The sequence below is a fragment of the Nematolebias whitei genome, chromosome 13 (assembly GCF_014905685.2).
Source record: "Nematolebias whitei isolate Nwh7 chromosome 13, NemWhi1, whole genome shotgun sequence".
NCBI lineage: Eukaryota > Metazoa > Chordata > Actinopteri > Cyprinodontiformes > Rivulidae > Nematolebias > Nematolebias whitei.
The window spans coordinates 47,071,084-47,093,796 of NC_056510.1; positions in this window are offsets into that span (position 1 = coordinate 47,071,084).

The window sequence follows — 22,713 nt, forward strand, 5'->3', positions numbered from 1 at the left end:
ACAAATAGGATGGCTAAAAGGAAAAAGGTAACAAAACCAAAAAAAAACTGCTAGATTCCGAGACAAATGTATAAAACTAAAAACAGGAACATGTCTGCATTGGACCCATCATGAAGTACCCCACTCACCCAGCACAAACTTTTTGCCCCACTCCCCTCAGGAAGGAGGTTGAGGAGCATTAAGTGTAGAACCACTAGACTGAGGAACAGCTTCTACCCTGATGCTGTTAGACTCATGAATCTCTGACCAGAATAATCACTATGAAAAACCATATCATGTTGCTGCTGATCTGTTTCATGTTGCTGCTGATCTGTTTCATGTTGCTGCTGATCTGTTTCATGTTGCTGCTGATCTGTTTCATGTTGCTGTGTTCAAGCCTGCTCATCAGCTCACACAGACTCATGCTCATGTTACTGTTTGACATAATGTTTTTATGCTATTAGTGCTTACTATATTTTAGTTGATGTTTGTCTTAGTTCATATCTTAGATCGCATCACTGTTTTTATTTTATATTTTATTGTTGGATGTAACTGGGACTCTGTGGACATAATTTCGGAACGGCAATAAAGAATCTCTGACTCTGACATGTTGACAGTAAAAAATGATGCAAAACACAATAAATAAATACTTAAATGTATCTTATTTCAAAGAAAAACACTGTATAGGTTCTGGGTATTTGATTAGGTTTTTTAAATGTATTATATTTTTAGTTTGATGTCCCTTTTAGAAATTGTTAAAAAAACATCACATTATCTGTAATTGCATTTATTTTGGGTGCACCTGGAGTCCACTAAACATGAACGGATACGTCGGTGTGTTGTTTTCTTTGTTGTTGCTGCCAATAAACATTTAGACAGGAGCTCAACTCATCCACTGACCTCTTTCCCACCACCTTTTGTCCCCCAACTCATCTCATATGAACCTGGTGCCCCCCCCCCCCCCCCCCCCCCCCCCCCCCCCCACTCCTCCCATAGCACCCCGGTGCCCCCCCCCCCCCCCACCCCACCGCCCTACTATATTTAGATAGGGTATTTGAGGCAACCCCTCCCACCCATTCTTTCTTCTTGCCCTCTCCCAATCTCCCTCTCTGCTGGTATTTTGGCTCCATTTGTCTTTGTCAGGGACGTCTCAGTGATCTGTCCGGGTGCAGACATCTCATGGTGAGACGTAAAGATTCTGATAAGCCGTGAACAATGTTACAAGTTAATGATCCAACCTGGAAACATGATGTTTAAACTTAGTAAATGTACTCCAACCAACACGCCCACATGCACATGCAGACACCCCCTCATTTTTCAATGGAGGCAAAGTGTTCGGTGTCCCACTTCACAATGGTATCTATTAAACTATAAAATATTTTCAGAGAATAAATTTGTTTGAAACTTGATTTAGATAGACAATAAGTATTAAATAAATGGTTGTTGTGTATTTATATAAAGTTTTGATGATGTTCATTCTTAGGATTTTAACTGGCATTAATTGGTAGAGTGATTGTACAGTACAACTAGTAGTTGGAAAAAATTACATATAAGAAACCGAATACTTTGTTTCTCCACCATCTTTGTTGGAGCACCAGCACTATAAAAATGATATTGAGAGGAAATGTCCTAGGTGAGCAAATATGTTGCCATTTGTATCATATTTGCTACATAAATTTCTGTGACGTATTTCTTTTCAACATGATCAAAACTCACCCTAACAACCTATTGTATATAATCTGAGACATGTACACTGCCCTCTGCTGGAGTATCATTGCACTGCAGGCAGTGAAACGGCTTGTTCTCTTTTTTTCAAAATGTCTTCGATGAGAGTCGTCACACGTTGTTTTCTGGAAATTCTTTGCCAGTTTTAGAGAAGTTACGGTAAGAATAACATAAATTGTTATTCACTTTTTTAAATTAATGCTTTATGTTTTGAGACAGTGCACAATTACCTAAAAAAATGTTAATTTTATTGCAGTTAAATGTGTGTATCATATTTGGTACTGCAGGCATAGAAGGTGTTTGTTTTGTTTTGTTTCTTTTAAATTAATGATTTTTTTAACAAAATAATTTCATCAAAAAGAAAACACTGAATGAAAAGAGTGCGGAAAGAAGAAAAATCTTATATCTGCCTCTTATTAAAAAAAAAATAAAATCAAATAACTTTAAACAATCACTTAAATTAATCACTTTAATATCCACTTTAAAGCTAGGAATAAAAAATAACACATTTTGTGTTAGCAGAATTTAATTCTAACTTTAAAACTTATTCAACATTAATAAAACTTACCTCAAGTTGCCTTTTTGAACAAGCATGCATAGATTTGTACAAATTGCACTTGATGAGATTATTACAGCCTCATGTAAAATCATTGATGATCATGATATCGGAACTGGATCCGTATTGGCCAATATTTAGATTTAGGGATCGGATCGGAAGTACAAAAATGTGGATCGGTGCATCCCTACTTTTATCATCTACTTGGATCATCCTACTTTGAACATCTAGATCTCCAGATGCAGGAAGAGGGCCACCTTCATCATGAAGGACCCCACTCACCCAGCACACACACTTTTTGCTCCGCTCCCCTCAGGAAGGAGGTTGAGGAGCATTAAGTGTAGAACCACTAGACTGAGGAACAGCTTCTACCCTGAAACTGTTAGACTCATGAATCTCTAGTCAGGATTATCACTGTGAAAATTACGGTGAAAAAAAATCACTGTAATGCCACTTGGCTGTTGCTATGTGCTGCTGACTATCCATGCTGCTGATCTCATGCTGCTGATTTATTTCATGTTGCTGTGCTCATTTGTCCTCATCTGTTCACACAGACTCATGTTCGTGCTGCTGTTGTTTGGTACATTGTTATGTACTAGTAGTAGAATCTTCACCAGTATGTACTAGTAGTGCTTAGTATATTCTTAGTTTTTTTTTCCAACTTTGATTTTATTTTTTCCATTTTTTAAACAATACACAAAAATAAAAAAAACACAAACGAACAAACCAGCAGCCTCCACTCAAAGAAAAAGATCAAGAAAAATTTAAAACTTGCCAACATGAAAAACCAAAACGAAAAGAGGGAGAAAGGGAACCTCCAGTGGAAGGTTTAATCTACAAGAGAAGGAGCAAATGTGATTTGCTGCAATAGGTTCATGAGGAGGTAAAAGTTGTAGGCCAAAATGGTGCTGGAATTTGGTCCAGATTTTAAGGGAAATTTTGACTATTTTGTTTTTTGTATATGCAACGGTGGAGGACTGGATTGGTAAATACACCACAGCCCCAAGAGAGACAGGTTTTGCAGAATTTGTCTCCATAGCTAGCGAGTCAGGGAGGGGAGAGGTCCCACAGTCGTGCTAGTATTGAAAAAAATCTAATATTGGAGGCCCAGTAGTAGTACCTAAGATTGGGTAAAGCCATTCCTCCAAGCGATTTTGGCCCCTGCAAGTATTGCACAGCCAACCTTGGAATCTTCCCCTCCCAAAGAAAATTAGAAATGAGAGGATCTACTGTTTTGAGTAGGAGTTAGTAAGAAAAAACAGGATGCATTGAAATAAATATAAAAACTGTGGGAGGACATTCATTTTAATGCAGCTGATGCGGGCCACCAAAAATAGTTTAAGCAGGGACCAGCGTTCAAAGTCTTCTTTAATTTTTAATAACAAGGGAGAAAAGTTGGCTTTAAAAAGGTCTTCAGTGTTACGTGTAATTTGGATTCCTAGGTATGAAAAGCTGTCGTTAGCCCTTTTAAAGGGAAAGGCATGCAGGGGAAGGGATTTGGCTGCCAAACTGATAGGAAATAGCTCACTTTTGCCCAAACTTAACTTATATCCTGACAACCAACCAAAGTCTCAGAGCAAACGTAGACAGTGTGAAACAAATAGGTCCACTCAACTCAGTCAAATGCCTTTTCAGCATCTAGAGAGATCAAAGCTTCCTGAGTTTCAGCAGAGGAGTATATAATGTTCAGAAGTTTCCTGATGTTAAAGACCAAATGTCTATTTTGGATAAATCCAGTCTGGTCTGGGTGAATTATTGTGGGTAAAACCATTTTAAGACGTAGAGCTAGAACCTTGGACAGCAGTCCCCATAAGCCTTCTAAATGTAGATTATGGGGTGGTAATAAGAGAAGGAAAGAGGGTCTTTACCTTTTTTCGGAAGAAGAGAAATGGTAACTTGACCCAGAGTCTGGGGCAGAACTCTGAGGTTAAAGGCCTCATTATACATATCTAATAGCAATGGTGCAAGTTTATCCCAAAATGTTTTGTAGAACTCTGAAGGGAATCCATCAGCACCCGGGCACTTGCCTCCCTGAAGAGATTGTATCGCTGTTTTAAGGTCCAGTAGAATAATAGGTTTTCCCAAGTTAGTGGAAGTGTGTTGTTCAATTGTAGGAATGTCCAGATTAGCAAAGAAATTGTCAAGATCTGTAACTGAGGATGCAAATTCAGAAGAATAAAGTGCCTTGTAAAAACTTCTCAAATACAAGGTTAATCTGGAGTGGATCAGACGTCGTTCCTGTCTCTGTTTGAACCTGAGAAATTTCGTGAGACCGATGCCTGTCGAAGGTGGTGTGCCAGCAGTTTGCTGGCTTTATTACCATGTTCAAAAAATTGTGCATTGGATTGTAACATAAGTTCTGTTGTTCGTTGTGTCATGAGTATATCAAATTCAGATCGTAGTGCCAGGCGTTCTTTATAAACATTTGGGGAAGGGAAGGATGTGTATATATTGTCAAGCTGCGAAATTTGCTGTCTTACATTGAGCAGTTTCTCATTTCTTAATTTTTAATTTTAAGGAACGGTCTAGCTTGGGGTCAAGCCAATAGTTGTCCCCACCTAATATTAAATAATGTGCAGTTAGGTCTGGCAAACAAGAAAAAAAAGTTTCTGTAGAAAGCATCGTCATCACAGTTTGGTACATTAACGAAAGCTAGCACAACAGGTAAGCCCTGAATTGTCCCAACAACAATAATGTACCTGCTGTTTTGGTCCGAGATAATTTGATCAGAATGAAAAGAAACTGATTTGGGTAGAACGATGGCTGTACCTCTGGCCTTGGCAGAGAAAGATGAGTGAAAGACTTGACCCACCGCCCCTCCTCAGCTTCAGGTGTTCTGTTTCTGAGTTGGGTTTCTTGTTAAAAAAAAAAAACTTTGCTCCCAGCTGATGAAGGTGATGCAGTACCTTGCCCCATTTAACAGGATTGTTGAGCCCTTTGCAGTTAAAATTGGCAAACTGGAGGTCCCCTCCTATCAGAGATGGAGACATAACAGAGTATTAAATGGCTTAAAAAAGTAACAAGCAATCTGAGCAATTAATTGGCAAGTGAGGCAGGTAGAAAATGAAGTATAAAAGAGAGATGGAGGTGCTGCAACATAAAAAACAAAACCAACATGAAAAAACACAGAAAACACAATGACACAATCCTCAAAGTTTAGACCCATATGCAAGCAGGCAGGCGAAGGCAGGAGTTTAGAATAAAAATAATTTATTTTAAACCACGAAAACAAAACGGCTGACGAGGCAGCAAAACTACAGGCAGGATCCAGGCAGACAAGAACAGGACGGGTTCAGACTCAGACAGATACCTGGCACAAGGAACAGAGGAGGATTGTGTTGTCTGTGCAGAACAGAACAATGACCGGACGAGGAGTGGAGGAGAGAAAGACTTTTTATAAGACAGAGGGAGAGTGAGTAACGAGAGCACCTGGGCAGGTGGCTGATGAGGGACAGTTGTGAATGATAAAGACTGAGGACTGGAGAGGCAGAATCAGTTTATTATCGCCATGTCAATGAACAAGGTTCACAAACTAGGAATTTGCTTTGACATAAGGTGCGAATAGTAATAAAGTAAAATAAAGTAAAAATGAAAACATTACATAAGACATAAGACCTGTGTACACCCATAAATAAAGTAAAAATGAAAACATAACTTAAACATGTGTACACCCATACAATAGAAAACAATAAAAAAAGCTTAGAAAACAGTACAGATGGAGTATTCAGTTATAATACAGATGTAATGTGACCAAAGCAGAAATTATGAGGTAGCATTATGAGTGTTCAGGAGTCCAACAGCAGAGGGGAAGAAACGGTTCTTATGGCGGGAGGTTCTGGTCCGAGTGGACCGAAGCCTCCTGCCTGAGGGGAGTGGTTCGAACAGACCATGTGCAGGGTGAGCAGGGCCAGCTGTGATCCGACCTGCTCACCTCACAGTCCTGGAGACGTACAGGTCATGGAGGGATGGAAGGCTGCAGCCGATCACCTTCTCAGCTGAGCGCACCACGCGCTGCAGTCTCCGTCTGTCCCTGGCAGTGGCCCCGGCGTACCATACCATGATGGAGGAGCTGGGGATGGACTCGATGATGGCCATGTAGAACTGCACCATCGGCTTGGCCGGCAGCTTGGCCTTCTTCAGCTGTCGCAGGAAGTACAGTCTCTGCTGGGCCTTCTTGATGAGGGAGCCGATGGTCGGCTCCCACTTGAGGTCCTGGGTGATGGTGGTGCCGAGGAACCGATAAGAGTTTGCAGTGGTGATAGGGGTATCATTACAGGTGACGGGGGACAGAGGGACTGTGGCTTTCCTGAAATCCACAATCATCTCCATTGTCTTCCAGGCATTGAGTTCCAGGTTGTTGCTGCTGCACTAGGTCACCAGTCGGTCCACCTCCCTCCTGTATGCAGACTCATCACTGTCCGAGATGAGCCCGATGAATGTGGTGTCATCTGCAAACTTAATAAGTTTCACAGAGTCATGGCTGGAGGTGCAACAGTTGGTGTACAGGAAGAAAAGCAGGGGGGAAAGCACACAGCCCTGTGGAGATCCTGTGCTTACAGTCCGAGTGTCCGAGACAGCTCTCCCCAGCCGCACGCACTGACTCCGGTCTGTCAGGAAGTCTGTGATCCACCTGCAGGTGGAGTCAGATACATGGAGCAGGGAGAGCTTGTCTTGGAGCAGAGCAGAGAGGATGGTGTTAAATGCGGAGCTGAAGTCCACGAACAGGATCCTGACGTAGGTTCCTGGGGAGTCCAGGTGCTGCAGGATGAAGTGAAGAGCCAGGTTTATTGCGTCATCTACAGACCTGTTGGCCCTGTAAGCAAACTGCAGGGGGTCCAGGAGGGGGTTGGTAATGGACTTGAGATGAGATTAAACCAAGCGTTCAAAGGTTTTCATGACTACAGACGTGAGAGCTACAGGTATGTAGTCATTTGGTCCTGTGACACGTGGCTTCTTGGGGATAGGGACATTGATGGAGGACTTGAAATAGGCTGGGACGTGGCATGACTCCAGAGAAGAGTTGAAGATCCCTGTGAAGACCGAAGCCAACTCTCCAGCACAATGTCTCAGCGTGGAGGGTGACACAAGGTCTGGGCCTGCAGCCTTATGTGTATTCAGCCTTTTAAAAAGCCTCCTTACTTCATCCTCTTGTACAGAGATAGCAGGGGATTGACGGGGGCAGTCCCAAGTGGTTAAACCAGTTGGGCTGGGGTTGCTGTGGAGGATGGAGGAATGTGAGTCCATGACTTCAAAGCGTGAATAGAAGTCGTTCAGATCGTTTGCCAGTTTGAGATTGTCTGTAGAATGAGGTGCTCTGGGCTTGTAGTTAGTTATCTCTTTCAGCCCCCTCCAGACAGAGGCAGAGTCGTTTGCAGAGAACTGTTGTTCCAGCCGTGTGTTGTACCTGGATTTAGCCTTCGACACCTCCCTGCTAAATCCATACTTCGCACGTCTGTAGTTGTCTCTGTCCCCCTCTCTGAAAGCAGCATCTTTCTGCTGACGAAGCTGTCAGTTTGGATGTGAACCAGGGTTTATCATTATTGAAAATGACTCTGGAGCATGATGGGATGATGCTGTCCTCACAGAAATGTATATATGACGTCACAGTGTTTGTGTATTTGTCTAGAGTGTCTTTAGAAGCCCTGAACAGGTCCCAGTCTGTGGTGTCCAAACACGTGCGTAGCTCCTCCACAGCTTCACTGGTCTACTTTTTGGATGTCCTCACCACAGGTTTTAAGGGCTTCAGTCTCTGTCTGTATGCAGGTATGAGGTGAATCATCTCATGATCTGAGAGACCCAGGGCAGCATGAGGCACAGCACGAGGCACAGCACGATAAGCACCGCTCACTGTGGTGTAACAGTGATCCAGCGTGTTCCCCTCTCTGGTCGGGCATTTAATAAACTGTTTATATTTACGTAGTTCATGCCTGAGGTTTGCTTTGTTAAAATATCCAAGGATAATAACAAGGGAGTCCGGAAAAGTCCACTCTACACTCGTAATCTGGTCCGCGAGTGCGCACTCAGCCTCGTGCACGTCCGCGCACGGTGGGATGTAAACAGCAGCCAGAATGAATGAAGTAAACTCACGTGGAGAGTAAAACGGTTTGCAGTTTATGAATAGATATTCCAGAGAAGCAGAGCAGTGCTGGGAGATCACTGTCACGTCGGAGCACCAGGCGTTGTTGATAAAAATACAGACTCCTCCGCCTTTCTTCTTTCCTCCGGAAAGTTCCCACTGTCTGTCAGCGCGGAGGAGCTGGAAACCCTCTAGATCGAGTACGGAGTCCGGGGTCTGCTCGTTGAGCCATGTCTCCGTGAAGCACAGCACATAGGAAGAGGAAAAATTGCTGTTCCTTCTCATCAGCAGCGCTATCTCGTCCATTTTGTTGTAGAGGGAACGGACATTGGAGAGGAATATCCCAGCTAAAGGCATGTGTGTACCGCGCCTCCGGAGATGCACGAGTGCTCCGGCTCTTCTGCCCCTCCTGCGAAGTCTCGCTCTTTTGGCCAAAAAGTGCACTAGCTCTGCAGCAGGCACTAAAAAAACTGGAGTAATGTCCTCATGGTTTGTGATTCTGAAGTTTAGTAGCTCCTCACGAGTGTAGGAGCACGCAGACACATGATTAACGCACAAAAACAGAAAAAACAGAGCGCACCCGAATGCCAGGGCGACCGTACATGGCGCCATCTTGGATCTGAGGAGTGAGTGGAAAATGACAACAGAATCAGATATATAGGAACAGAAATCACACAAAGAGCAGAATAACAAAAGTATAAAGAGCAGAGCGGGGAACACAAATAAATATAAAGAAAACAGACAGGGACAGAGCCTGTCATAACTCCCCTCTCAAGGGACGGCTCTTGACGTCCCCTAGAACACAACACAGAAAACATAGAACGGGTGGGAGGACAGGGAAAACAAGGATGGAGGGCACAAAAAGAAAATCTAAACAAAATCCGACAGGGTAGACCTGGGAGCAAAAATAATCAAAACACAAGTATTTCTATGAACGGCCCTGGGCATCGTTCCTAGCAAACCGGAGTTTGGGCAGACGGCCCGGGGACCGTCCAGAGCGGGACCAGAGTTCAGGCGGATGGCCCGGGGACAGTCCAGAGCGGGACCAGAGACCGGGCGGACGGCCCGGGGACCGTCCAGAGCGGGACCAGAGATCAGGCAGACGGCCCGGGGACCTTCCAAAGCGGGACCAGGGTTTGGGCGAATGGCTCGGGGAACGTCCAGAGTAGGACCAGAGTTCGAGGAACAATGGAATGGGGCCAGAGATGGTGTTGATGGCTGCTGCTGGGCCAGAGATGGTGGTGCTGGCTGCTGCTGGGCCAGAGATGGTGGTCCTGGCTGCTACTGGGCCAAATATGGTGGTGCTGGGCCAGAGATGGTGGTGCTGGCTGCTGCTGGGCCAGAGATGGTGGTGCTGGCTGCTGCTGGGCCAAAGATGGTGTTGGTGGTGGTGCTGGCTGCTGCTGGGCCAAAGATGGTGTTGGTGGTGGTGCTGACTGCTGCAGGGGCAGACGGGACGTTGGCAGCTGCTGGGTCAGGACAGGGTTCAGATGCTGCTGGGTCAGAGACGGGTTCTGCTGCCGATGAGTCAGAGACAGGTTCTGCCGCAGCCAATGAGACGAAGTTGGGTTCTGCCGCAGCCAATGAAACAAAGCCGGGTTCTGCCGCAGCCCATGAGATGAAGTCGGGTTTTGCCACAGCTGATGAGATGAAGTCGGGTTCTGCCACAGGCGATGAGTCGGACGAGGGTTCTGCCCCAGGCGATGAGTCGGACGAGAGTTTTGCCGCAGGCGATGAGTCGGACAAGGGTTCTGCCGCAGGTAATGAGTCGGACGAGGGTTCTGCAGCTGCGGGGTCAGAGCCCGGATCTGCAGCTGCGGGGTCAGAGCCAGGCTCTGCAGCTGTGGGGTCAGAGCCGGGATCTGCAGCTGACGAGTCCGTGCTAGAGTCTACAGCCGACGAGTCAGTGTTGGAGTCTGCAGCCGACGAGTCAGTGCTGGAGTCTGCAGCCGATGAATCAGTGCTGGGGTCTGCAGCCGACGAATCCGTGCTGGGGTCTGCAGCCGACGAGTCCATGCTGGAGTCTGCAGCCGACGAGTCCGTGTTGGAGTCTGCAGCCGACGAGTCAGTGCTGGGGTCTGCAGCCGATCAGTCAGTGCTAGGGTCTGCAGCCGACGAGTCAATGCTGGAGTCTGCAGCCCACGAGTCCGTGCTGGAGTCTGCAGCCCAGGAGTCCGTGCTAGAGTCTGCAGCCGACAAGTCCGTGCTAGTGTCTGCAGCCGACGACTCCGTGCTGGGGTCTGCAGCCAACGAGTCGGGCGAGGGGTCTACAGCCGATGGAGATGGGGCCAGAGCTACAGTTGGAGAGTCAGGAACTGGAACCAAGACTGCAGCAGGAGATGGAGGAGTGTCCGCCTGGACCTCCTCGCGACTGGGCGGACCAAAATACATTGCCACCAGAGAAGCCTTACACTGCTCTAGCTCCTCTGGTGAAGGAAGGCAGGACTGCTCCTCGGGCAAGTCTGATGTGAGGTCTGCGGACGGTGAGTCTGGCATGAGGTCTGCAGGTGGCAAGACCAGAAGAGCCGGAGCGGGCGGTAAGACCAGAGGAGTTGGACAAGGCAGAGATGAGACTAGATTCCCACGTCGACCTCTCCTTCTGCAACGGCGAGGAGGAGGGCAGGCAGAAGGGTTACTGTCCTCAATACCCACTGAGCTCCTTTCAGCTCCCTCTGAGCAACATGGAGGTGAAGTAGTGGGTGGGACCACAGCCATGGGTACAGAGAGGTGAATGGGATGACCGGGGATAGGAGAAGCAGGCAGCTGGAACAGTGAGCGTAGACGTTGTCTCTCTGTCCAGGCTTCATCAAACAGTTCGTACATCCCCGGTACATTGGCCAGTCCAGGAAGATAGAGAAACAGCCCCACCAGGTCCTGGATGACATTCATCCTCACCTCCAGATCACAGATAGTGGACATCACATCTGCGTAAGTCCTAATGACTTTGTGGAGCCTTGAGTGATCCTCTGGATGGAGCCCCGCAAAGAAACAGCTTCCTGCTGGGTCTGGGTCTGGTCTGGTCATTCTGACACAATCCTCAAAGTTTAGACCCATATGCAGGCAGGCAGGCGAAGGCAGGAGTTTAGAATAAAAATAATTTATTTTAAACCACGAAAACAAAACGGCTGACGGGGCAGCAAAACTACAGGCAGGATCCAGGCAGACAAGAACAGGATGGGTTCAGACTCAGACAGATACCTGACACAAGGAAAAGAGGAGTATCGTGTTGTCTGTGCAGAACAGAACAATGACCGGATAAGGAGTGGAGAAGAGAAAGGCTTTTTATAAGACAGAGGGAGAGTGAGTAATGAGAGCACCTGGGCAGGTGGCTGATGAGGGACAGTTGGGAATGAAAAAGACTGAGGACTGGAGAGGCAGACTGAGGAGTGAGTGGAAAATAACAACAGAATCAGATATATAGGAACAGAAATCACACAAAGAGCAGAATAACAAAAGTATAAAGAGCAGAGCGAGGAACACAAATAAATATAAAGAAAACAGACAGGGACAGAGCCTGTCACACAATGAACGTTTTGCAAAAGCATCCACCCAAACGGGATGTGCTAATCCCCACCCAAAGCAAAAACACCCATAGTATGGCCTTCCAAAGGCCCTAGGAGAGGTCCGTATGCTAAAAATGGACAAACCTCTCCCTGTGGAATGTAATTAATAGTAACTTGATCAAATGCATCTCAACAGTATCAGAACAACATAAAGACACATTTTTCCCCTTTTCCTTATTTCAAATGTAGTGAACTAGGCCTCAGGTCGAATCTGGCCTTGAGGGGCCTGCCTGGAACAAGAACTGTATTTCATTGATTTGAGTCCAGAAACACAAGATCAAGTCCATCCAGAAGACTTTCTAAGTGTCCTACACTGATCAATTGAAAGAACACTCTCTTTTTCTATTATCATTACTATTTTACAAATGTTTTGATAATCAAATTGTGTTTAGTTCAAACCATTTTTAAATGTTGAAGTGAACTACTCATTTTTAATCAACTGTGAAACAGTATTAGTGATTTTTATCCTCATTTAAAGTAGAAATCAGGTTAATGATGCATTGTCTGATTTTCTGTCTGAAATGAGCAAGTTGTGTAAGTTGGTCAAAGGTCAAGTTTCGGTCAACTGCAAGTTTACTGAAAAAGAAATGTCATGTTTAACTTTTACAGAAAGATACTAGAGAATTGACTCCACGAAGTCTGAGTTCTTCATAATATCTTCTGTCTGTTCTTAAACAATCTAATCTTTTTCCTTGATTTTTTAATAACCTCTTACATCACAAAAACACACCTCTGTTGGTCCACCGACCAATCAGAAAGGTCCCAAGTGAACCGGAAATAGAACTCTTTAAATGTCGGTACTTCCTAGTTCAAACGAGTCGTTTCAGGCTCCAGCTTCAAGCGCCAGCTCCAGTCGAGTGCGGTGGGACAGAAGTTCAGTTCTGGGAGCAGAACCGAACCGAGAAGTGCTGGAGAAAACAGGAAAATCCCGACATGATCCGCAGTTCTTCCGAGTCTTGTGGGGATTATGACATCTTCCACCTTTAAATGGAACTTCTGACGGACTCCACTCATGTGAGTCCACCAAGAGGTGAACTTGTGTCGAACAAGTACCGTCACTACTTCGGACGATTCACAGCTGTTCCTACGGAGACGCTGAAAGGGTGCGTTAAATGGAACTTCGTACCAGTGGAGACATCTCCTCCAGGTAAAAAGTTGATTTATACCACCTAAGTGTACCGGGGAAGAAGCTGGGAACTCACCGGAGAGTGCCGTTCTGATGCCGACACACACATTTCCCTCATCCATCCTTTCTCTCAACTTAAACTTCATTTCCATCTTTAAAACCCTTCTATTTGCTAGAAATCATTCCAGATATTTTCAGAAATGTCTGTTGTGAAGCAAAGGGAAATCATGGCCGGATGGTTTTCCTGTTTGTAAAACTCGCTAATTAAGCCATGTTGTTGTTGAAATCATTTTGCCAAATTAATGTAAATGTGTGATGTGTTTAAATCGTTTTTAAATAAATGACCCACTGTTGTTGGTGAGTCAAAGATAAACACGTTTCCATCCACATTTAATAATTCAACACATGATATTATTCAGTCCAGAAAAATGAATGAATCCGTTTAATTTATGAATATATCACAGTATATGTTCATCTACACAAACACAGAGGCACCAAGTTCAAAGGGAATGACAATCATGGCTACCAGTCCTCTAACATCTCAGCAGTACGGCAACATTATTATAATATAACTACAATGAGGAGATGTAAGGGCAGCCCCTGCTAAGAAATCAACAGTAAACATTAGTTTGTGTACAAAGAAAAAAAAACACACAAAAGTCCGGCAGTCATGAGTCCTAACATAACAAACCAGATCTTAAACTGAATCCAGGGCCCCTACTTTTTTCTTCAGTTTCTTTTTTTTTAATTATCAAAGAGTCACCATGTTTAAAGAGAATAACAACCATGGCTACCCCCTCCCTCTCTGTTTTCAAGTCCCGTTTAAAAACTCACTACTATTCAGTAGCTTTCAACACAAGATGATCTGTGTTTTGATCCTGTATGCTCCACACTGGTTTGTTGTCATTATCTGCATCGTTTTTATGTCTATATTCTGATTTACCTCATTTTGTATTTTGCTTTGTGTGTTACCTGTTGTTTTGTCTGTACAACACTTTGGTTGGCCTTGTAGCTGTTTTAAGTGCTTTATAAATAAAGTGGTATGGTATGGCTACCAGTCCACCCAACATTTCAACAATGTAACAGCATTATTATTATTATTGTTGTTATTATTATTATTATTATTATAGAGCTGCCATAACGGGAATGTAAGACCAGCTCCAGCCAAGAAGTCAAACAGTACTCACCAGTCCACGTACAGAAAACAAGTCCGGCAGTCTTGAGTCCCATCATTACAAACCAGTTCTTAAACAGATTTTGGGGCTCCTGCTCCTTTCTTCAGTTTCTTCTCCACAAAGTCCATGGCATTGGATGCCTCCTGAAATCACCGGACCCTTCCATCTGGCAAGGTTATCCACAGAATAGCTGGGTAGAAGAGGCCAAATTTAACATCCAGGCAGGAATGCAGCTCTTTCTTGACTTTGACAAAGGATGCACGTTTCTTCACCACAGCAGTGGTAAAATCCGTGAAAAAATAATTCCTCTTCCCCTCGTGAAGAAGAGGAGCAGAAGAGCCAGCCCTCCTCAGAATCTAATTCCGTTACTGAAACATGTTCAGTCTCATGATGAATGGACGTGGTGGTTACCTGTCAGTAGGTCTGGACCAGAGTTCTGTGAGCCCGATCCAATACTGGTCTTTCCTCCAGCCCCAGCAGCTTCTTTAATAGAGTGGCAATGAAATCTGTCGGTCAGGCGCCCTCAGATCCCTTGGGAATACCAATCACTCGCACATTATTCAGTCTAGAGCGCCCTTCCAGGTTCTCACATTTCTTGGACAAAGTGTCCACTGCACTTGTGAGCAAAGATATTTTAGCTTCCAAGCTAGTTAGCTTGTCGCTCTACTCGTTAGCTGTGTGATAAAACAAGAAAGTCCATGCTCAATAAACATTAAACCAACAAATTCAACCAGTTTAAGACTGTCAACAAGGAAGAGGGCTGGCAGTGGAGGAGGGGGCATACCAAATAGACCATCTTATCACAAGCAGAACTGGTTTGTTCCACTTTGGAGTAAGCTGTTGGGGGAAGAATCAGTTTTGTTGTGTGTTTCCTTGACTGATGAAGCCTTCCAGATCGAAGGCGAAACGTTTCAGCACAAAAAAAAAAAAAATGTCCTGATGACCTGACTGAAAAATGTTGGATTTTATACCTGGATTATTGAGGATGGACTTTGTCACAACGGGCGTAGTTATTTTACGTACTGGGAAAAACTTGAGAAAAGCGAGTGGACATACACATCACTGTAATTAAAAAGTTGTTTCCTGCTTTGGTTCGAGGTCATGGCCCCACACATTCAACCAGCACATGTTCAAATGGTTCACAAACGGCTGGAATAGGACACAATGGAGCAGGACAGATTGTTTCCCGACACTTGACAAAAATGACAGGAATTGCAATAGCGTACTACATCTCTCTTTAACCCTGGCCAAAAAAATGATGCAAGACTCGATCATAAGTTTTTCTTATTCCAAAATGAACTGCTAGTGGATTATCATGTGCTAATCGTAGTATCTCTTCACGATACGTAATTGGAATAATAATTTGTTTCACAACACTCCACTCTTCAACTGGAGAGACTTTTAATGGTTTCCATTTACGTATCAACAATCCATTGTTCAAAAAACAGCAAGTACAAACCGGATTCCAAAAAAGTTGGGACACTAAACAAATTGTGAATAAAAACTGAATGCAATGATGTGGAGATGGCAAATGTCAATATTTTATTCGTACTGTAACATAGATGACAGATCAAAAGTTTAATCTGAGTAAATGTAACATTTTAAAAGAAAAATACGTTGATTCAAAATTTCACCGTGTCAAAAAAATCCCCAAAAAGTTGGGACAAGTAGCAATAAGTGGCTGGCAAAAGGAAATAGGGCAAGTAACGAACAGCTGGAAGACCAATTAACACTAATTAGGTCAATTGACAACATGATTGGGTATAAAAAGAGCTTCTCAGAGTGTCAGTGTCTCTCAGAAGCCAAGATGGTAAGAGGATCACCAATTCCACCATTGTTGTGCAGAAAGATAGTAATAATAATACCAGAATGGTGTTACCCAGCATAAAATAGCAATGACTTTTAAGTTATCATCCTCAACTGTGCATAACATCATAAAAAGATTCAGAGAATCTGGAACAATCGCTGTGAGTAAGTGTCAAGGCCGTAAAACTCTACTGGATGCTCGTGATCTCCGGGCCCTTAAATGTCACTGCACCTCAAACAGGAATGCCACTGTCAAGAAAATAACAGAATGGACTCAGGAATACTTCCAGAAAGCATTGTCAGTGAACACAATCCACCATGCCATCCTCCGTTGCCAGCTGAAACTCTACAGTGCAAAGAGGAAGCCATTTCTAAGCAAGCTCCACAAGCTCAGACGTTTGCACTGGGCCAGGGGTCATTTAAAATGGAGTGTGGCAAAATGGAAAACTGTTCTGTGGTCAGATGAGTCACGATTTGAAGTTCTTAATGAAACACTGGGATGCCATGTCATCCGGACCAGAGAGGACAAGGATAGCCCAAGTTGTTATCAACTCTCCGTTCAGAAGCCTGCATCACTGATGGTATGGGGTTGCATGAGCGCTTGTGGCATGGGCAGCTTGCATGTCTGGAAAGGCACCATTAATGTAGAGAACTATGTTCAGGTTCTAGAACAGCATATGCTCCCATCTAGACGTCATCTCTTTCAGGGAAGACCCTGCATTTTTCAACACGATAATGCCAGACCACATTCTGCAGCAATCACAACATCATGGCTACGTAGGAGAAGGATCCGGGTACTGAAATGGCCAGCCTGCAGTCCAGATCTTTCACCTATAGAGAACATTAGGTGCTTCATAAAGAGGAAGGTGCAACAAAGAAGGCCCAAGACGATTGAACAGTTAGAGGCCTGTATTAGACATGAATGGGAGAGCATTCCTATTTCTAAACTTGAGAAACTGGTCTCCTCTGTCCCCAGACGTCTGTTGAGTGTTGGAAGAAGAAGGGGGGATGCCACACAGTGGTAAAAATGGACTTGTCCCAACTTTTTTGGGATTTGTTGACGCAATGAAATTTGGAAACAACAGATTTTTCCTTAAAATTACATTCTCTGAGACTGAGAGAATAACATTCAACAAACTGAGAGAATAACGTTCTCTCAGTTTAAACTTTTGATCTGTGATTTGTGTTCTATTCTGAATAAAATATTAGATGTTGGCACCTCCACATCATTGCATTCAGTTTTTATTCACAATTTGTTTAGTGTCCCAACTTTTTTGGAATCCAGTTTGTACTGTTTATCTATCACCGAAGCCCTACTCATTCTACAGGTCATATTCTGGATTTGGCTTGTTGTTCTGTTGTCACCCCTACTCACTGCAAAGCCAATCTGTTTCCCACTTCTGATCATATGTTTATTTCTTTTGATGTAAATATAATAGCGTTGAAAACCTGTACTCCTCGTGACATTACATTTAGGAAAATTAATGATATTGATCCTGACATTTTCTCATCTGCTATATATGACCTTCCGTCTATTCACTGCTCTTCAAACCCTGATGAACTCACATCCTACTATAATGTCAACCTCCAAAACCTTCTTAACACATTTGCTCCACTCAAACACAAATCGTGAGTTTCATTTTCTCTCTCAGCACTATGGTTTACGTTCAACCTGCGTCTTCTCAAAGCCAAGGGACGCCAACTGGAACGCCTGTTCACAAAAACTGGACTCACTATACACAAAGAAATGTATAACAATCATATTTTGTTTCATAAGGACTGCATTGTCTCAGCTACATCTGCATACTACTCTGGTTTAATCAGTTCTAACGAAGGTAACTCCAAGTCTCTGTTTTCACTGTTTGCCAAAATTACTAAGCCTCCGGACTCATTTCCCTCCCACATGTACTCCGCTGACTTTTGCAACCCTCTCATGTCCTTTTTCACTGACAAAATTTCCAATATCAAACAACTACTTAACCCTTTAAGAGCTGCTAACACTGAAGCTGACCTCCTGTTTTCCCCGCTGCCCTCCTGTCATTTACTCTCAAGTTTCACCCTTCCTTCCATATCTGATGTAACAAATAATATTCATAAGTCAAAATCATCCACCTGCCAGCTTGACCCTCTTCCTACAGTGTTAGTTAAAGCTTGTCTCCCCACATTGGTTCCTCTCATAACCACTATCATTCACTCTTCCCTTAATACTGGAATTGTTCCTTCATCTCTGACAACAGCTTCTGTCACTCCAATTCTAAAAAAGCCTGGTTCAGATCTTAATAATTTTGATAACCTTCGACCAATATCTAATTTTCCGTTTATTTCAAAAATCCTTGAGAAAGTTGTTGCCTCTCAGCTCCACTCACTCCTCAATAAATATAATTTTTACGAACAATTCCAGTCTGGTTTCCGCCCCCACCACAGTACTGAAACAGCTTTATTAAGAATCACCAATGACATTTTGATGGCAGCTGATTCTGGTCTCCTCAACATTTTCATCCTCCTTGATCTCAGTGCAGCAATTGGCTCTATTTCTCATAATATCCTCTTGAACAGACTAGCATCCATTGGCATCAGTGATACTCCACTTGCTTGGTTTAATTCATATCTTTCAGGCCGCACTCAATTTCTTCAATTTAAAACCCATTCCTCAAGTTTGTTTCCCGTTGCTGCAGGCATACCCCAGGTTTCTGTATTAGGATCCATTTTATTTATTATTTATATGCTCCCTCTTGGCCACATATTCCACAAACATAATGTCAATTTTTACTGTTACGCAGATGACACTCAGCTCTACATTTCCTCAAAACCCAATTCATCTCTTCCACCTACCTCCCTATCGGACTGTCTTATGGAAATTAGATCATGGTTTTCCTCAAATTTTCTTAAACTCAACAGTAAGAAAACAGAAGTTTTACTTGTTGGCACAGTCTCCACTTTAACCAAATCACAGTGTTTTTCCATCAATATTGACAACTCCCATGTTCATCCTTCCCCTCAGGTAAAGAGTCTGGGTGTCATACTTGATAATACACTTTCATTTCAATCTCATATTAATTCTATCACCTGGTCTGCATACTTTCATTTGCATAACATCAACCGACTTCGTCCTTTTCTTACTCCTCACGCTGCTGCTATCCTTGTCCATAGCCTTATCACCTCCAGGATTGATTATTGCAACTCTCTTCTTTTTGGTCTCCCGAATAAGACTCTCCATAAACTCAAACTCCTCCAGAACTCTGCAGCTCGGGTCATAACTTGTACTCCATTCAGAGAACACATCACCCCAGTTCTGCAGCCGCTTCACTGGTTGCCCATAGAAGCTAGAATAAATTTTAAAATCTTAACTCTCACGTTCAGGTGCATCCATAACCTTGCCCCTCCTTACCTGTGTGATCTGCTTCACATCTTCACTGCTTCCCGTTCCCTCAGATCCTCATCTGCCACTCATCTTAATGTTCCTTCTGCCCGTCTCGTCACCATGGGGAACAGAGCCTTCAGTCTCTGTGCTCGTCATCAGGAACACAGACTCTCTTCCCTCTTTTAAATCACAACTGAAAACACACCTGTTCAAACAGGCATATTCTCTTTAACTTTGTTTTAAGTGTTGTTTTATCGTGACTTATTTTAATTATTTGTTGATTCTGTTTTTATTAATTGCTGATTTTAATTGTTTTTGTAAGGTGACCTTGGGTTTTTGAAAGGCGCCCTGAAATAAAAATTTTTATTATTATTATTATTTTAAAAAACTTTCATTTGGACCCACACACACACACACACACACACACTTTTACTATGAGATCAGTCAACACTGTTTCCTTTGTGAACGAATCCATTCCACTTGATTAATAAGAGAATACTCAAACCACAAAAAAAATCCACTCCAGGTTTTCTTGGTTACCTACAACTCTCCAGCAGCCTGCACTGTTTCTCCTCTGCATCTCCTGCCTCAGCAGAAAACGCTCACAGGTGGAGGAGGTAGTGGAGAAACCTCTGTGTTGCTTGCTTGCCAGCTTAGTGTGGGCTGTTGTTGAACGGGAGGGTTGATCATAAACATATATTCATGTTAGGATGCTTGAGAGAAGTGGAGCGCTACGTCTGTAGCTTCTTAGCTTAGCAGTAACTGTGACGCTGTGAGACGCTGCAGGTGTAAGAGACTCTGTGTGTTCAGGTGCATTAAAGTTGAAATGTCTTTAAACTCCCACACCTTATTGTCCTCAAGCTTCATGAGAAACATCATTTACATGACGAGTGTTGAACACAAGTAAAAAAGTCCAGTGGTGATGTTTTTTATTTCTCTCTACACACAAATGGTGCAGATCTGAGGCTGTGTGTTAAAGTATAGTAAAGTTAAAATGTCTTGAAAACCCACAGCTGAATTTACAGCAACTTGGAGAGAAACTTGCTTTAAATGTGTGGAATTAAAATAAGGAAATGTAGATGACATGTTGCTTTTTTGTACACTAGTGTACACTTTCTTGCACACTGGTGAGTGCACGCACGCATGCGCACATGCACACACGCGACACACACACATCAGTATGTCCCCTCCACATTACAGATGCTTCTGACACCGGATCTACCGACAGAGAGAACAGGAAATGACACAATATGTCTCACCACGAATGGGCAACGTCATGAAGGAGGGGTGTTCCTTGAAACACCAGGAGGAGTATCACACTGAGGGTTGCAGGTTCCGCTCCCACTTCCCTGGCTGACATGTTAAAATGTGTTTGAGCCAGAAACTATGTATTCCTAACATGTTGTTTACTTAATAATACTGCTGTATCCTAAATATACATTAAAGTTTGTGTTAGTGCAATGGTGATGGATGCTAATTTATCATTTTCACAAATTCTCCGGACACATATTTAGGCGTGCCTGGTTACTGGGTAATGTGCTCCGAAGGAGTTCACACAAACTGGAGTTTTAATAGGTGTGTGTCTGGCGAGTCAAGCTTTGTTTGGCCAGCTGTTTGGAGGGGTAGACTGATCCCATGTGACTTTGTGTTTCTCCAGCTGTTCTTGGATCCGAACAAGCTGCTCTCTCTTCCAGGAGACCTGCACAATGAGAACCAAACTCTTGCTATTTTTCATAGCCTTCCTTCATTCTTTTTTTTTTTTAGGATTATTATTGTTGGTAAATGAAATCTGCAGGAAATGTAAGTTTTTATGAGGGAAAACAATCCAGTGGATTAAATAATTTCTGTCACACATAAAACTTGACTTTAAATTCCATCCAAGAGAAAAACTGAATTGTGTCCATCACTTTTTTCTTTTGGGCTTAAGTCTGTTATTTTAGCTAATAATGACACAAACATGCAAATGACAAACTAATACTGATTTACATAAATTGATATTTTATAAACAATTAAAATGTGCATGATCTGAACTCTCCCAGGCTTATAATAAAAGTTAGTTTTCTGCCTTTTTTAAAAATAGAAATAAAATAAAATTCATTTAAGCAAATTGTTCTTTTGGCTTTTGTTTAATCTTCCGTTTTTTCTCTATTTCCCACTAACACTTGGAGATACTTCAAAGTATTTAATGCAATGTAATTATTTTGAAGATCCACAACCAGCGAGATCAAAAATTGAAAAAGGATCCAGAGCTGTTGAAGTAAAAGCTTCAGTATCTTTCCTTCCATGTTTCTTCAGAGGTGATTAAAAGATCATTTCAGTCCTTAACAAAAGTTCCTCTTTTATTATGTATGTATGTTTTATTTATTCATTTCATTTCATCCAAACAACAAATATAATACAATTTAAAGAAAAGAAAAAAGATATACAATCACAGAAATAAAATGAAAGGCAGCAGAAGAAGAATGAGTTCTTATAAAATCTGCCCCTTGTCCCCAAAATATATTCCAAACAAAATTACTATACAAAAGCAAGATGAATTAATAAAAAATAAAAATAATAATAAAATAAAAACTTAGCTAAAATATAAGATCAACTGTAAACAATTTTTATGAACTCACATTATACTTAATATTTTTTTTAAAAACAAATTTTTATCATCTTCTTGAATATGTACATAGTTTTGGCATTTTTAATATCAACCTCCAGATCATTCCACAATCTAATACCCTGAGATCTAGTGGATCGCATCTTCAGACTGGTGCGACACCACGGCTTCACAAACATCTCCATCCCCTTAAGATAATAATTACTTTCTCTTTTAACAAATTTCCCTTGAATGTTAGTAGGTAGTATGTTTTTGTTGGCCCCATACATAAACAGTAAGATATTGTAATCAACCAAGTTATTACGTGGCAGTGTTCAAACATTACGTGTTTTGACAAATCTTTGACATTTCCAGACTAAACAGCACAGCCGCGGGCTGCTTTTACATTTAACTCTGCCTTTTGTGTGTTTAAAAAAACCTGTGTTGACCTAAGTGGACCAGTACTTTAGAGATGTGTCAATAGATTCTGTCTATAATCAGAGGACACCAAACATAACTAGAGAAATTGCAGTTCCTGTGAAAATGAAGTGTGAATGATTATTTCAGAACTTGCTAAAATCAATAAACAAACCACAGCTGAAATCAGCTAAAAACATGCTGAAATGAAAGAACATCCATAAAGTAGTAGAAGAAAGCAGAAAAAAAACACAGTTGTTGAATTAGGTTGAAAGAAGCAGATTTGAGCACAAAAATTAGGAAATTAGCTAAAAAAAAAAAGGCTGAAATTAGCAAAAAAAAAAT